At 36.2% G+C, this 16265-nt stretch overlaps 2 protein-coding genes and 1 pseudogene across 4 annotated transcripts in view; 1 reads left to right on the top strand and 2 right to left on the bottom strand.

Annotated features, from left to right (window-relative positions):
* The window catches only part of LOC144956545 (oxysterol-binding protein-related protein 1-like), a gene marked incomplete at its 3' end in the record, with an annotated part of 39559 nt that extends 35245 nt beyond the window's left edge, over positions 1-4314 (bottom strand). The window contains 1 exon segment of the mRNA XM_078887104.1: positions 4165-4314.
* LOC144957418 (U6 spliceosomal RNA) lies at positions 2613-2709 on the bottom strand (annotated as a pseudogene).
* Positions 4315-9715: 5401 nt separating the features above from the next.
* LOC144956962 (protein tyrosine phosphatase type IVA 1-like) overlaps positions 9716-16265 on the top strand; it is a 56502-nt gene continuing 49952 nt past the window's right edge. For all 3 annotated transcript variants that reach the window (XR_013642050.1, XM_078887829.1, XM_078887827.1), the window contains exon 1: positions 9716-9872. The gene's annotated coding sequence lies outside the window, so the exon portion shown is untranslated. The remainder of the gene's footprint in view (positions 9873-16265) is intronic.

Here is a 16265-nt window from a genome sequence, read left to right as displayed (position 1 = left end):
TTGGTCACATATGTAATTATGAACCTGTCTGTGGCTAATTAGGTGAAGTAGTCCTTCAGAACCATGAGATCCTTGTAGCTGAAATTCATCCCGATTACAATTGCATGAAATGGAAAATAGCAATTGTTTGCTATCCTTTGGATAGGATGCTAGTCTATTATAGGGGTTCAACAATTCTTTTTTTTTGTTTTGTTTTGTTTTCAGCACGAATCTTATTTAACTAAAATTTGATTTCTGGTTTAGTTGACTTATTTACTTATTCGAACCAGCGACACAAGCTATGATGTAGAAGTTAGACATCTTTTGTAGTTGTTCCAGGTGACTATACAGTGTGTTACTGATGCTTGGATTTGGTGGGAGGAATGTGCATCTCAGGTCTTCAAGAGGTTGACACTCAAGCAAGTGGTGTGTGTTACTGTTTCATTGGGGTGTTGGCATAGGGGGCAGGAAGGGGATGTGTCTTTTGTAGTTTTGCTTTAAATGCGTATGTGTTGTGTTCTTAGTTGAAAGATGATGCTTTGATGGTGTCTTCTGAGCTTATTTAAGCTATCAGTCTTTACAGGAGTGGTCACGTGTTGAAGGAATTGAACACAATTGACTACACAGGCAGTCGAGGCGTCACAATCGGAACATTCGGAATTACATATGTGACCAATCGCCTTAAAACGGTAACACTATGTTATTCTAGGTGCCAAAAAACAAGAACAAAAAAAAAAACAAAAGGAAAAAAAACAAGCAAAATAAACATTAAAAAACAACCAAAAAATAAAAATACAATTGTTGATAATGATAGAGATAACAGATATATCAGAGTTAGAGTGTGTGCCATGCTCTAAAGGCAAAATTTGATAAAAATTTTATTAAATAAGTAATTTGAAGAAATCACGATTTCAGGTATTTGAAAGAAGATACAGTCCACTCCAGATAATCGCAACTTTCGATTAATTGCAACATTTCCCAAGAAACAGAATTAATTCTATATAAAAGTCACTGATAAATTGCAACAAACTTCGGTTAATTGCAACAAATTTTTGCCTTAAAGAAGTGGTAAATTCAATAAATCAATCAAACAAAATATCATGATTTAATTTCATCATAGAAGAAATCGTGACAGGTTGAAAAATCGAGAGTGTGCGGAATTTAATGCTACAGTAGTGTGTCACCATTCTATATTTGAGACAAAAGATGGCGGGACTTTACAGTATGTGTTTGTGATGTCATCTGTGGCCATTAAATAGGAGGCGAGGGGGGCTGGGCATAGAGTTTACAACAGAGAGACAATGACAGTTGTAAAGAGAGACTGAGAGATATCCTTTGTTTTGGATTGACAACTGTGCATTGTGACAAATGAGTTTGGTGAGAGTTTATTGTCTCTCATCACGGCTAATCTTACAAATTTATGTTGAGAACAAAAGAGTGAAAGTTAATCCAATCTGAATAAGATGTTGACTTGCACCAAAGCTTCCTTTGCTTGTGAAAATGAACACAGGAATGCCATATTACAATATGAATACAGGAATGCCATATTACAATATGAATACAGGAATGCCATATTACAATATGAATACAGGAATGCCATATTACAATATGAATACAGGAATGCCATATTACAATATGAATACAGGAATGCCAAATGGTTTTTCGTTTCAATCAAATCGATTTGTCTGCGGTGGACCAAGAACTTTGTTTACAACTACTTGTTTGAGTTTGGCATAAATGTGTAAAATGTTACAATCGTGGACAGGAAACTCAACTTCCATTAATTGCAACTTCGGTTAATCGCAACATTTTCGCTGATCCCATGGTGTTGCGATTATCCAGAGTGGACTGCATGTAATTTAAAAAGAAAAAAAATTATGACCTTCCACCACGACATCATAAGAGATCGTCACCTAGGCATTCCACGAAGGAGTATAGATAATTCATCAAACAAGATGTCTGATGTCAACAGGAATCACCCATGTTGTCCAAGTGAGCAAACTGGGGGTTAATAATCTTGCCCGAGAAAAAAACAAAAAGAAAGTGCCTGAAGCAGGGCTTGAACCTGGGACCTTCTGAGTCACAGTGCAATGCCTTAACCACTCAGCCACTTCACCCCCCAGATATGTAATATTAATATATATATTTTTGAATGTCTTAGTTCTGGTAGTTAGCCGTGCCTTGGGTGATTTACATTGTGAGTTTTATTTTGTGTTTGACAGGACAGGGAAATCAAATAAATCATTCAATTTCCATTCATTTTCAACTCCAGAGAGTTACAAAACTTTTCAAAGATCATCTGATAATATTTTTTATGAACTCTAAGGTAAAAAAAAAACAACAAAAAAGTGGTCCTTCAGAGCCATTGGGCCATGGAGTGAGTTTTATCCCAGTTTCTATAGTGTGAAAGGGTCAATGGTTTGCTTACTATCCTTTAGATAGGACGCTAGTGTATAACAAAATACTTTCCACCAGATCGAACAGACCCAGCTCACTGCTGGATGGACGGAGGGGGGGGGGGGGGGGCTGAAAAAAATCTCGACTGCATCTTCATTCTTGATCTCGGTCCCTATGAGTCTGAAGCAAGTGCTCTACCGCCTGAGCTATTGGGACAGGCCCCCCCCCCCCCCTCCAAATAAAGAACGCTTTTGTCTGTCTTCCTTGCGCAAGGGCTATACTAATCTTCTCCGTATCACTCCAATCTTAGTACATGTACTGCATGAACCGTACTCTAACGTAAATGTAAAGGAAATAGTTAAAGAGTCTTACCTGTTCCTTTCCATGGCTTGGGTAATCAAGACAAATACAATCCAGACAAATGCAACAAAACAGAGAATCTTAAGTCTTAAGTTAAACTGTCACACAAAAAAGTCTATGATTTAAAAGACCTTGACATCTGGAATAATAACTAATCAATTGAGAAACCGACAAACTACTAAATAGTCAAACAACAGCCACTACACCGTTTTGAAAGCCGGAAAATGAAATGGTCCAAATAAAGGCATTTCAGACTAGACTTCAAGCAATCACTGGAGTTGTTCGCCTTCTTTAATTCATAAAAGTGAGTGGAGTAGGCACTTGTGTTGACAACAACAAGAAATGACCCCGGGGTCGTGGATAGCTCACATGGTAAAGTCACGATCTCCCAAGGCAGGCGAAGTTCTCGTACCAGTAAGGTCTAGGGTTCGAGCCCCCATTGCCACCACAAAGTTTTTATTCTCTGTTGTCTTCTGGCACATTCCTACTCACTTCATTTCTTGTTGTCACCTTCTTTAAGCAATTTATCTAAGTTTAAAACCCATGCAGTCCTTCCAATTCACTTCACAGGGCCTAGGAGCAACAGCAATGTTCAATACATATCTGATCAAAATAGTAAAATTCTTAGACAAAGATTTTAAAACTTAAAAGGAAAAAGTTAATCCTATTCATATGAATTCAATTATATTTTTTTTAAGCCATCAAGATACAAATTACAGAATGGGGAACTTGCATTAATCATTAATTCATTAATTTGGAGCAAAATAGATTGATCAAGACGAAACATGACATTTTTATTCAATGAAATGACTAAATGAAACCTTTAACTTTAACATTGAGTTGTGAAGTAACAAATTATAATTCATTCCCATTCACCAAGACAATGCAGAATGCCTCGTTGCTATTCTACTTACACTTCAAACGCACACGAGAATAAAATATGAATTCACACCTCTTAGTGGAAACAAACCAATTCAAATCTAAATATTGATTATTCAAACGTGGACTATTGAATTAACTTGAGACGGTTTTGAAATCGGAGTCATGACGTCGATTATAAATAAAAGTTCAAAAGGTCTAAACACTTGAAAATGAGAATATCAAGAGATGATTGAGTCAACAAAAGCTCTAATTCGGAACTCAAACGGAAGTCTTAAAATATAATCCATAGAAGAGTTTGTACTTTGTTGGACATACAATAAATATATTCCGTAGGGTACACATACAAACACGTCGATATTTACAATCTGTTGTCTGCTATTGTAGCCCTTCACTCAAAGGGGAGCGGGGTGTTGCCTAAGATTACACACTCATTGACAACTGACACATTCGCACTTCCCATACTCGTGTACCCACCGAGGGCAACGGACAAACGATAAATCTAACACGTCTTAACTTTATCTAACGCTTTTAAATTTCTTGACCTACTTATTCAAGTCAAGCTGTGTCCCGGGCAAGGTCAGCACGAATTCCTCGGGTGGCAAGGCATGTGATCCATTTGCAGAAAATAGTATATTATAAGTAGAGATTGTTCCACTTGAAAAATTTCGCAGTGGACTTCGCTTGTTGTGGCATTCATTCATTAAGTCATGTGACAAAGCATTGATTCCAAAAATAGCTTGATTGATTTTTATTGACTTTTGTCTTGAAGAGAGTTCTTGCAAAACAAAACAACAAAAATCAGCATATCTCTCTCTCTCTCTCTCTCTCAAATGACTCAACATGATTCAGATGGAAATTAATAAACTATTCCCTTTTCTATGTGGGCGATTGGTTCTGCTCGACGTGTACATCGATGCAGGTCTGACATCCGAACGCAATTAATTATGGACCTAATCATGTGTAATGGAATGGACAATATTTTGCGTCATTTTTTTTAAATTTCCTTTGCAACTATGAGCCCATAATGAAATGGGTTATCAGACACACAGATTACGTGATCAGACCTGCAGATAGGTGCACGTCTGTTCTTCTCATTGTGCAGCACAACCTTCAGGCTGCGTGTTGTAGCTGTAGGCTATTATCCCCTCTTTTACATTTAGATTTTTTTTTTTAATTGTCACTCTCCCATGTAGATACCTTCTTAAATTTTTGTTATCATTGTAATCATATTCAACACACACGCGCGACCATCAAATGTGTTAAACTTGCGATTTTTTGAAAAATTGTTTTATTTATTTGGATGACGTTCACTTTTATTTGATGTACACTTCGTTTGTTGTTTTTTTGTTTTTGTTTTGTTTTTGTTTTTGGAGGGGGGGGTGCTTTTTGTTTGTTTTGTGTTTTTGGTTTGGTTTTTTTGTTGGTTTTTGTTTGTTTTGTGATTTTGGTTTTTGTTTGTTTTTTCTTTGTTTTTTCTTTTTTGTGTTTTTTTTTTTTTTGGGTTTTTTTTTTTTTTTGTTGTTGTAATGTTTGTTTATTATTTCTTTGTTTTTTTTTGTTTGTTTTTTTTTAATCTAGTGAATTAGATAGGCGGTTTTCACTCTGTTTTCCAAACTATAAAAGTTTATGTATGTCAGGGTTACAGGGAAAGAATGATATCAAATCAATATTTGTCCTTTTGCTTTTTTGCTTTGTTTAGTTGTTGGGTTTTTTTTTTTTTTTTGTTGTTTGTTGTTTTGTTTGTTTTTTTTTTTGTTTTGTTTTTTTTTTATTTGGGGGGTGGGGTGGAGAGGTTTGTTGTTTGTTTGTTTTTTGTTTGGTTTTTTTTTGTTTTTTTTTTGTTTTTGTTTGTTTGTTTTTGTTTTGTTTTGTTTTTTGTTGTTTTTTTTGTTTTTGTTTTTTTGTTATTGTATTTTTTCTGATTTTTTTTGTTGTTGTTTTTTGCGTTGTTTTTTTTTTTTTGGGGGGGGGCGTTTTTTTTTCCTTTTGTTTTATTGTGTATTTTTTTTTCCATTTTGTTTCCGTTTTTTTGTTGTTTTGTCTTCTTTGTTCGTTTGTTGTTGTTTTTGTTTTGTTCTTTTTTTTTTTTTTTGCTATAATATATATATATAAATATATAGTTTTTTAATTTTTTTAAATTTCTTTTTTGCTTTCTTTTCTTTTATGTTTTAATGTTGTTGCGTCTGTTTGTTATTTTGTTGGCATCACCTTGTAGATATTGCAAATATATAGCCTAAACGTCGGCTTGTATGGTTGGTTGAAGAATTTGATATTTCCCTGTTTGTTTGTTTGTTTGTTTGTTTGTTTGTTGTTTACTGTCTTGTGTAGGTGTGTGTGTTTGTTTGTTTGTTTGTTTGTTTCCTTGTCTGAAGCTGTGAAGGTATTTATTTATTTAGGGGTGTTTTTTGTTTTGTTTTTGTTGGAGTTTTGTTGGGGTTTTTGGGGGGTGGGGTGGAGAGGTTTGTTCTATTACCCCTCTCTCTCTCTCTCTCTCTCTCTCTCTCTCTCTCTCTCTCTCTCTCTCTCTCTCTCTCTCTCTCTCTCTCTCTCTCTCCCCGTGTATGTGTGTGTGTGTCTCTCTCTCTCTCTCTCTCTCTCTCTCTCTCTTATCGATGTCGCTATTATGATCCTTTATCCGACAGTTTCGAACCTTGGCCGCTCTACTTTAGAAGAGAGGATAAATGATAATCACCACACTCGTGAAAATCATTATTGTGCCCAATCTTGGCAGGCGGCAAAACTGGCAACAACAAAATAAAGGAATCGCCATGGGTGACTCATTATGAATTGCAAAATTTGTCACAACTTTAATTTGATTGTTATCCAAGTTATTTTTGTCCGACAATCATCATCAATTTACTGCGCAGTTTGTTGTTTGTTTCTTTTTAGCATTAAAGGTATGCAACTCTTCTTATCTACCAAAAAATAAAAATATCAAAAATGTACAGTTGTCTCCCTTTATAAATTCCCATCACGTCTAGAAATAATATTTACATATTTGTGTAGGTTATCATTGTACGAAAACGACGACGACGACGACGATGATGATGAGGATGATGTTGATGATGAGTAATCACACCCTAGTAAAGGCTACACCAAACTGCATGTTATCCGACCCAGAGATAACTTGGAGAGTAACTTCTAGTTCGTCATAATTTGACGGTTGGTTCTAAAAACGCCAACCTGTCACTCTACACACCGTTAGATCAACAAATCTGAACGGTCTGTGCGTGGTGCAACAACAGACAGCGCGACTGCGTATGGATAAAATAGCGCGTCTGTCCTTTAAATTAGCGGAAGAAGAAGACTGAGATTCAATTCCTAGCAGAGTGGCCGATAGCATCAATTTCGTTTGTTTGATTTGTATTTGTTTTTGTTCTTTGTTTTGTTTTTGTTTGTTTTGTTTTTGTTTGTTTTGTTTTTGTTTTTGTTTGTGTTGTTTCTGTGTTTTTTTTTTGTTTTTTTTTTTTTTTTGGTTTTGTACGGGAGGGGAGGGGGGGGGGGGGGGATGTTGTTCTCTTCTTTTTTTTTGTCTTTGTACTATGAGATGTTTTTTTTTAAAACTTGAGCTTTTATATAGAGCAATATCCACTAAATGTGCTTAAAGCGCTTTACAAAGGGTCCCCAGACAACAGCAATACTTAACATGTAGTACGAGACATGACATGACGCCTGTTACGCGATAATACAATTTTTTTCTCCGTCAGAGACAACGCTGTTAACGGTCAGGTAGGTACTACTTATTTCACCCTTGAGAACGATGAGAGAATGTGAATAGGCCTAAAGAGTCTTTTCCGAGGACTCAACAATACACCGAGTGAGGCTCAAACCCAGGACCTTCCGATCCGAAAGCGAGTGTCATACGACAAAACCACATAGACCACATAATCAAAGACAAATTACGTTTTGATTTTTTTTTTTTTTTTTTGTGGTGAATGTTATCCAATAACACTGGTATCTATTATTGATTTTGGAACGGCACACTATTTAATCATGAAATGTGTATTAACTAAAATAAAATACTCACAACTCGTCTTAGTGAAAATTTAGGGCTATCTTTAATCGCGATCTGAATTTTTTTAAAGAAAAGACCGCAATAACAGGTATTGGCCGCAATGCAGCGCCGCAAAGCAATAAATAAGCATATAATTTCTCTTATCCACCTCTTTCTTCACTCCTGATTAAAACATGATATCCGACATAACAGCATTATATTTATTTCTATGGATGAATAATTCATTATTCCAAAAGATAAAAAATTAACTTTATCCATAACGAGGATTTTTATTTTTTTGGTGGGGGGGGGGGGGGGGTTCCAGGGTCTATTCCAAGGGCACAGTGAAATAACTCAGGCGTCGGTGGTCCCTGTCAAACAGGAACACGTAACATGTAGAACAAGACATGACGCCTGTTAGGCGATAATACAATTTTTTTCCGTCAGAGACAACGCTGTTGACGGCCAGGCACTCATTTTACACCTGAGTACGGTGAGAGAATGTGATTAAAGAGCCTTTTCCAAGGAATCAACTATGCGAGTGAGGCTCAAACCCAGGACCTTCCGACCCGAAAGCGACTGTCAAACCAAAGGACCACATCGCCGTTATACTGATGATGTAGAATGAGACATGCCGTCTGAATCGCGATGTTACAATCATTTGTCGGAAAGGGACAACATTTTTATCGGCCAGGTACTCATTTTATTCCTGAGTACGTTGAGATAATGTGAGTAGATGACTCCATAATGCGCCGCTGAGAGCAGTACTCAAACCCGGGACCTTCATATCCGAAGACGAGTGTTATACCGCTAATCTCATAGCCACAAAAAAAAACTCGATCATGAAACGTAAATTAATTTGGAATTTAAATAATAATAAATAAGAATATTATTGATTCTTTTGCTTTTTAAGAAACTTGTCTTTATTGTCTTCTTATCCACCATAATGAGTATATATAGAACAAAGATGACGTCACTCTGGTCTTTGTTATTGCTTTTTGCCATCCACATTTATGAGTACTTCTCACTAAACTGTATTAACCAGACTATAAAAGTTCATGGTTACATATACATAGCTGCCAACTTTTCAAAAATAAAATAAGGAACGCTCATTTGGCCCGGGATGAGGGGACGACGTGTGGCCCCCCCCCCCCCCCCCCCCCTTTTTTTTTTTTTCATCTTCATCGAATCGCAACATATTAAAGTCAGCCTTTTTAATTACTATTACTAACACTAACAAGTTTGAGATAACAGAGGCCAGTCCAAATGTTGCTAAATTATCGGGTTTAGTACCAGCACATTTGAATCGTTAAAATGACACTTTCCACAATGAGATCAAAATTTCAGAACAGACAAGAAGCACAATTGTAAAATAAATGGAATAAGTTAGGATGGTTAGAAATGCATAACTGCCAACCTGGTACATCACTTGAGATGGTTACATATAGTTTTGTGTGTTGATCCGTTATACTTCCGGATGGCAATGTTGTGAGCTTCTTAGCCAAGCGCATACTATCTATAGAAGGGTCGAAACTGACGTCACCGAGCTCTTTGTGATTGTTTTTGGACAGCCATTATAATGATTAGCCTTCCCTAGATTCTATCAATCAGACTATAAACGCTTAAGGTTACACATAGCTTTGTGTGTTGGTACATTAATTCCGGCTGGCGGATGTTGTGAGCAATTTATCTAAATGCATAGCATCAATAGAATTGAACCCCAGTTTTCATATTCGTGACTATGAGCCAGCACCGAGTTCATCCAGGCACGGTATCAATTTGATATGGTACGTCATAATTATTTTACTGTGTTATGAAGTTTTTAAAAAGAGGGGGGGGGGGGGGTATTTTATTGAAAAGCGTATTGTCATTGCACTGTAGAGTGAACTTTAACCTGGTGTAGGAAAGTGGAAAGAGTAAGTAAATTGTTTTGACAAGACACATTCGACCCCCGTTGTGAGCAGCTCTCTCTCCCTCTCTCTCTCTCTCTCTCTCTCTCTCTCTCTCTCTCTCTCTCTCTCTCTCTCTCTCTCTCTCTCTCTCTCTCTCGCGTCCCCTCCCTTCTCCTCTGTACGGATGTGTCTTGGCTTTGGCACCTTTTAACAAGTACGTCTGGTCCCTTCTGCGTTCTATCTGGTTCTTTCTCGTTTTCGCCTTGTTATTCATTTATTGTTATTTTTGCTTACGTTGGTTTACACCACGCTTCGAAAGAGTAGATATTTGGATGTTCTTTTCTCCTTCAATGTGCAAGCTCATTTTGGTAAGTGTTAGTACGTATATTGTATTTGTTCTACTATCTCAACTGACCTATTATGATCCCCATTCGTAAATAACTGGTTGGGTAAATCTTTGTTGAATCTCTGACTGACGCACCGCTTCCTCTTCGTTCGCCCTTCCCACCATATTATTTCCCTAATCATGAAGCTGTTCTGTGACAGATTTAAGTCTTTCAACTCATATTTTCATAATGTGGGCTATAAATTCTTTGGTTACAATCTAATATTTTAAGAAAGCAACATTCGAGAAAGTAAAGCAGAACAATGCAGTTCCCCGTTCTCTTCCATTTTTCTTACTTGATCGCAGCCGTAGCCCATCTTCAATTCAACCATCAATCACGGTCTAAACACAACAGACTTAGGTAGAACCAGGAAATCTGTCAATTTTGTTATTTATATATTTTTTTAAATTTATCTTATTTATTTATACCCTAGGTGTGTCTGAATTATTATTGATTGGAGGGGGGGGGGGGGGGTATCATCATACTATTCAATCACAGCATATTGAATTTACTATTTACATTGCACATGATCATTCTACACACATTGACACTGACATTCACACTGCCGCCCCCTTCCCCTCCCAGTGTTACCTGTCGAGAATAAACTATCATTATTTACAATTTACAAAGTAAATTGCCATGACCTTGCATCAGCATAGTAGATGAAATCCTTGTACACCAATGAGAGAAGTCGACAAGGTTAACCTCATCTCTCTAATTGATTTGATTAGATTATATAATGTAAATTCTAGCGGTACTTAACTCCGAAAAGAACTAGGAGTAAGGATTCAATTCTAAAACTAAAATGATATTTAAATATTTTCAAGAGAGTGATAATGTACCAATCTTGGCACCTTTGCTTGCATTAATGGCTTTTGTACTTTGCCTTTGCTTATTACACACTGATAGTGATGATAGTCTCTTTAGTTTGACAATTTTAGTTAATGATGACAAAATATTGTCCAGGAATTAGATTTTACTAACTAAAATTGGCAGATGATAATTACGGTAAAAAAGAAAATGACACTTTTTACAATTTTCTTTCAGATGGGATACTTCACCTGTCTGTTTCATTGCTTCTTTCTTTTAAAAACTTTTTTTTGGTTCCCCATCTCTTTCTCTCTCTCTCTCTCTCTCTCTCTCTCTCTCTCTCTCTCTCTCTCTCTCTCTCTCTCTCTCTCTCTCTTTTTTTTTTTTTATTTTTTTTTTTTAACATCCTCCTCCTCCTCCTCCTTACAGTGCAATGATGGAACATCGTTCTCAAAAATGATATGTCTATGGAGAGAACATCTCTCTCACCAACTCGACGCATTTCTCATTACATAATAATTAAATTAGCTCGAGTTGTGTCTGTCTCCCTCCCCCCCCCCCCCCCCCCGGCCCCCCCAACCTCCTTACTGTTTGACTATAGCACACAACATTTTGGCTTGTATCAATTAGTTTGTTTTCTTAGAAGGGATGTACACTTAAATCATTCCCTGGAAATAGGAATTGCCATCGTATAGGGTGAGTGTGGATTCCATATAGTTATAGTGAAAATTGAACTAGAGTTTTTAAAAATGCTTTTCATTGATTCATATGCGTACATGATATAATTCCTTTTCACTCTTATTCATTTGTCAGTACAGTCTTGGCCACTTAACTGGAACAGGGCAGTTTTTCAGAAATCATTCCAATTAAGAAGTGTGCCAATTATCCAATTCCATGAGTGGCTTTCATAATTGGTACAACCTATTAATGTTACATATATGTCTATTGTGGTATTTATATTTGTAGCTATAACAATACAGAACATCTTTTCAGTTGTTTGTTTAAAATTTCATTCTCTGTTTTTTTATAACATTATTTAGTATCAGCACAGATGTGTACATGATGATGCATAGAGTTAGAGAATGGGTAACATATCTAATGACGAAACATGTATAAAGATGTAATGAACTGTCAACACTCCTGCTGTCAAAAAACAGGCCATATGAATAGAAGACATTTCACCATAAATTACAACACAATAATATATACAATACAATTTTGATCATCTCCTCATTAAAAGCAAATAAACTATTGCACCGCTATCCAGGCTCTCAATAATTATTTGTTGTTCTCCAAGACAGTCAAGGTTTAACATCCTATCAGCACATTATCATTATCTCATTCGTCTAGTGTTTCATTCATCCTGTTTTGTTGATAAAGGGGAAACCCAAAATGACCACAGTATCTGTCTTTGTCTAATACATTGAAGCTTACAATTCAATACTTACTGTTATTTTTACCTTATAAAAGGCAATGGGTGGTGATAGGCTTGATACCAGTTTTAATCCACGGATCTATTTGTTCACTTGAAGACATGGGATGACTCCATTTTTCATTTTCTTATTAGAAAAATTAATAAATTAAAAAAAAAAATTACAATGTTCTGCAGTCTGAAATAGTTCCAATTTTAACTGGCACGTGTTTTGATTAGACAGTGCTGGTTAATAATATGGTCAAAATTATGTTATCGACATTTTGTTTTTATTTAAGTGGCCTTTCCAATGAAGCAGTATTAGTTTCCATTTGCCGACTTCAACTGTATTGAAAGCTTTTTGTTTTTGATTATACCAAAGATTCTTGCTATTTGTTTATTTATCTCTCTCTCTCTCTCTCTCTCTCTCTCTCTCTCTCTCTCTCTCTCTCTGCCTCTCTCTCTCTCTCTCTGTGTTTTTCTAACACCGTCCCCTATTTGAGCCATCCATCACATTTAAGTCTTCCATTGTACAAGTTGTTGATGCTGTCTCAGGTATAGAAGGGGTTCCATTATTCATTTAAAGACTATGTGTTAACATTGCATCACACTCACCTAGAGATGAAGTGAGAAGGAAAGTGCCAGAAGACAGTGGCAGTGATGGGGGTTTGAACCCGCGACCTTACTGGTACGACAACTCCGTTTGGCCAGGGAGAGCGTGACTCTACCGTGTGAGCTATCTTGTGAAAAGCATTTTTATTTTTATTGTTGGAGATTAGCTATGGATGAATTCTGATGGACATCTGAAGCATTTTCTGTCTTCTTTATCTTTGGGCTGTTTAACGGTTTCAAGTGTATGATGCAATGATGATGATTTTGATGCACTTTCTTGTTACATATATTTATTTGCAAAGCAAACTTTTAAAATATTAACAATGTTGCCAATTTTCCATATACTTACGGAATTTCGTATGTTATAAACCCTGAGTATATTTTCCAATCACCTGCCAAACGGGGGGAAAAGTAAGTACCTACTGACTTTTTACTGGAGTCCAATGTTCACAATGGGGTCGGTTACGGTCAATGTGTTTGCGTAAAAGTTCAATAAATTTTTGCCCCCTGACTTGGCAACCCTATAGTAATGTAAATGTTGCTGATCAAAGCTCAAAGAAATAAATAACTGTGAAATTGAATGTAAGCTTCAATTGAATAAACGAAAACAGATAATGTTAGTGTTTCGGGTTTCCCCTTTATTAACAAAACAGGATGAATGACGCCTGTCACATTATCTCAATCGTCTGTTTTGTTGATAAAGGGGAAACCCAAAACGTCCACATTATCTGTTTTTGTTTATTCAATTGAATCTTACATTCCATTCAATTTCACATTGTTATTCAACCCTGCAGTATTAAGGCCCATTGAGTCACAGTTTATCTTTTTTTTTTAAAATAGCGAGTCAGTCACTGCGGACTATAGCAATTGATAGCTGTCTTTTGAATAGGATGTTATTTTATAGCAAAATACTTTCCCCTTAGAGGTGCCCAATTGATAGCTATCTTTTGAATAGGATGCTGCTTTATTGCAAAGTCCTACTTTCCCATTAGAGGTGCCCAATTGATAGCTATCTTTTGAATAGGATGCTACTTTATTGCAAAGTCCTACTTTCCCATTAGAGGTGCCCAATTGATAGCTATTTTTTGAATAGGATGCTACTTTATAGAAAAGTACTTTCCGATTAGATGTGCCCAATTGATAGCTATCTTTTGAATAGGATGCTACTTTATAGAAAAGTACTTTCCCATTAGATGTGCCCAATTGATAGCTATCTTTTGAATAGGATGCTACTTTATTGCAAAGTCCTACTTTCCCATTAGAGGTGTCCGATTGATAGCTGTCTTTTGAATAGGATGCTACTTTATTGCAAAGTCCTACTTTCCCATTAGAGGTGCCCAATTGATAGCTATCTTTTGAATAGGATGCTACTTTATTGCAAAGTCCTACTTTCCCATTAGAGGTGCCCAATTGATAGCTGTCTTTTGAATAGGATGCTACTTTATTGCAAAGTCCTACTTTCCCATTAGAGGTGCCCAATTGATAGCTATCTTTTGAATAGGATGCTACTTTATAGAAAAGTACTTTCCCATTAGATGTGCCCAATTGATAGCTATCTTTTGAATAGGATGCTACTTTATTGCAAAGTCCTACTTTCCCATTAGAGGTGCCCAATTGATAGCTATCTTTTGAATAGGATGCTACTTTATTGCAAAGTCCTACTTTCCCATTAGAGGTGTCCGATTTATAGCTATCTTTTGAATAGGATGCTACTTTATTGCAAAGTCCTACTTTCCCATTAGAGGTGCCCAATTGATAGCTGTCTTTTGAATAGGATGCTGCTTTATTACAAAGTCCTACTTTCCCATTAGAGGTGCCCAATTGATAGCTATCTTTTGAATAGGATGCTACGTTATTGCAAGGTCCTACTTTCCCATTAGATGTGCCAAGTTACTGCTGGATTGATTATGTATGAATCGGGTGCTCCTCCTATTGTACTCTCGGGTCTGCCACCTTTCAATCATATGCTTTGTTACATTGATAGGTTTTTCCTTTTCTTTTTTTTTTCTTTTGGTATGAAACAAAAATTATCTGATTTTGTTTTGTTTTTTGTTATTTAATTTCTAGAAACAATTTTTTTTTTTTTGGGGGGGGGGGGGGGGGGGGCGGAGGTTGTGTTATTCGTTATCCTTTTTATTTTATTAGTTTGTTGGTTTTTAAATAAATGTTATTCTTTATGTTATGGTTGTTTTGTTTTTATTCTTGGCACATTTCCCTGCCTTGCATTCCTGATGTTGGTTATCAAAGCACATTACAGTGCGATGACCTTTGGAGCCAGGATGCACTTGGGGCTTTGAGATAGGAGAGAAAGTAGATAATCCAGTCATTATGACCGCCCTGCCTACTGCTATGAACATTTCGTAGAAATACGAATTTTTGGGTGTCCTAATTGACACTTATATAAAGAGTTTTCATTCAATGAACTTCTTGAAAACGAAGTGTTGTTGCCAGATATTGTATATAACGGATTTTAAAGCATTAAATATGTATAATGTATTTCAACACAAATTGATACTTGGTAATGGTAGTTATATTGTCTACTGAGTTATTGCCCCTGAAATTGTCCAATTCCAAGTAGGCAGGTGTGTTATTATGGGATGGGGATTGGGGCAAAGAGGGGAAGTAGTAGTAATAGTAGTACTAGTACATTGTATGTAGTTGGTGTAAAATATTGATACTTATTGGTGATATGGGAAGGTGGATGGGTGCACTTCGAGCTTTGAGTCGGGAATTGATGATGATGATCATCTTAATACTCACAATGATGATAATAATAACAATAATTAATAACGAATTTATAAAGCGCCTAAACATCCACGTTAATCGTACTCTGCGGCGGCGCTTTACATAATTAAAAATAATAAAATCACGACACTACAAAATAAGCATGAAGACAGAAACAAAATCTAAGCACCATCTATTTCATGAAAAATAAGCCTTACGGACCAACTCAGTCTTCAGACATTTCCTGAAAGTTGATAAATTTTCACGGGACTTTGTCCGAGGACTGAGTGCGTTCCATAGGCATTGGGCAATGGATGAAAAAGTCTTTTTTTTTTTTTTTTTTACCGAAAGTGGATTTTGCGGTGGTAACTTTTAGAAGTTGGGACGGAGATGATCTTAAATTTCGAGTGGGTTCATATTTTTTAATTAGTTCCTGCAAATATTCAGGTGCCAATCCATCCAGACATCTAAAAACAGAGCACAATATCTTAAATTCTATCCTATACTTCACAGGAAGCCAGTGCAATTCCTGGAGAACTGGTGTTATATGAGCTCTTTGTTTCGTTAATTTTATAAGTCTAGCCGCTTTATTTTGAATTTTTTTGTAGTCAATGAATTAATCTACTTTGACGGCCAATGAGAAGGGCAATTCAATAATCTAATCTGCTAGTAATAAAAGAATTAACAAGCATCTTTGTAATATCCTCATCAATATAATGTCTGATTCTTCCAATGTTGATGATTATAATAATAATAATAATACCAGGTAGCCAATGTTCCGTATATTTACAGAATTCAGTAAGTTATAATCCCTCAGT

The sequence above is a fragment of the Berghia stephanieae genome, chromosome 11, assembly GCF_034508935.2.
Source record: "Berghia stephanieae isolate SIO BIC M18660-M18661 chromosome 11, UCSD_Bste_1.3, whole genome shotgun sequence".
Classification (NCBI taxonomy): Eukaryota; Metazoa; Mollusca; class Gastropoda; order Nudibranchia; family Aeolidiidae; genus Berghia; species Berghia stephanieae.
This window is presented reverse-complemented; position numbering and strand designations above follow the sequence as displayed.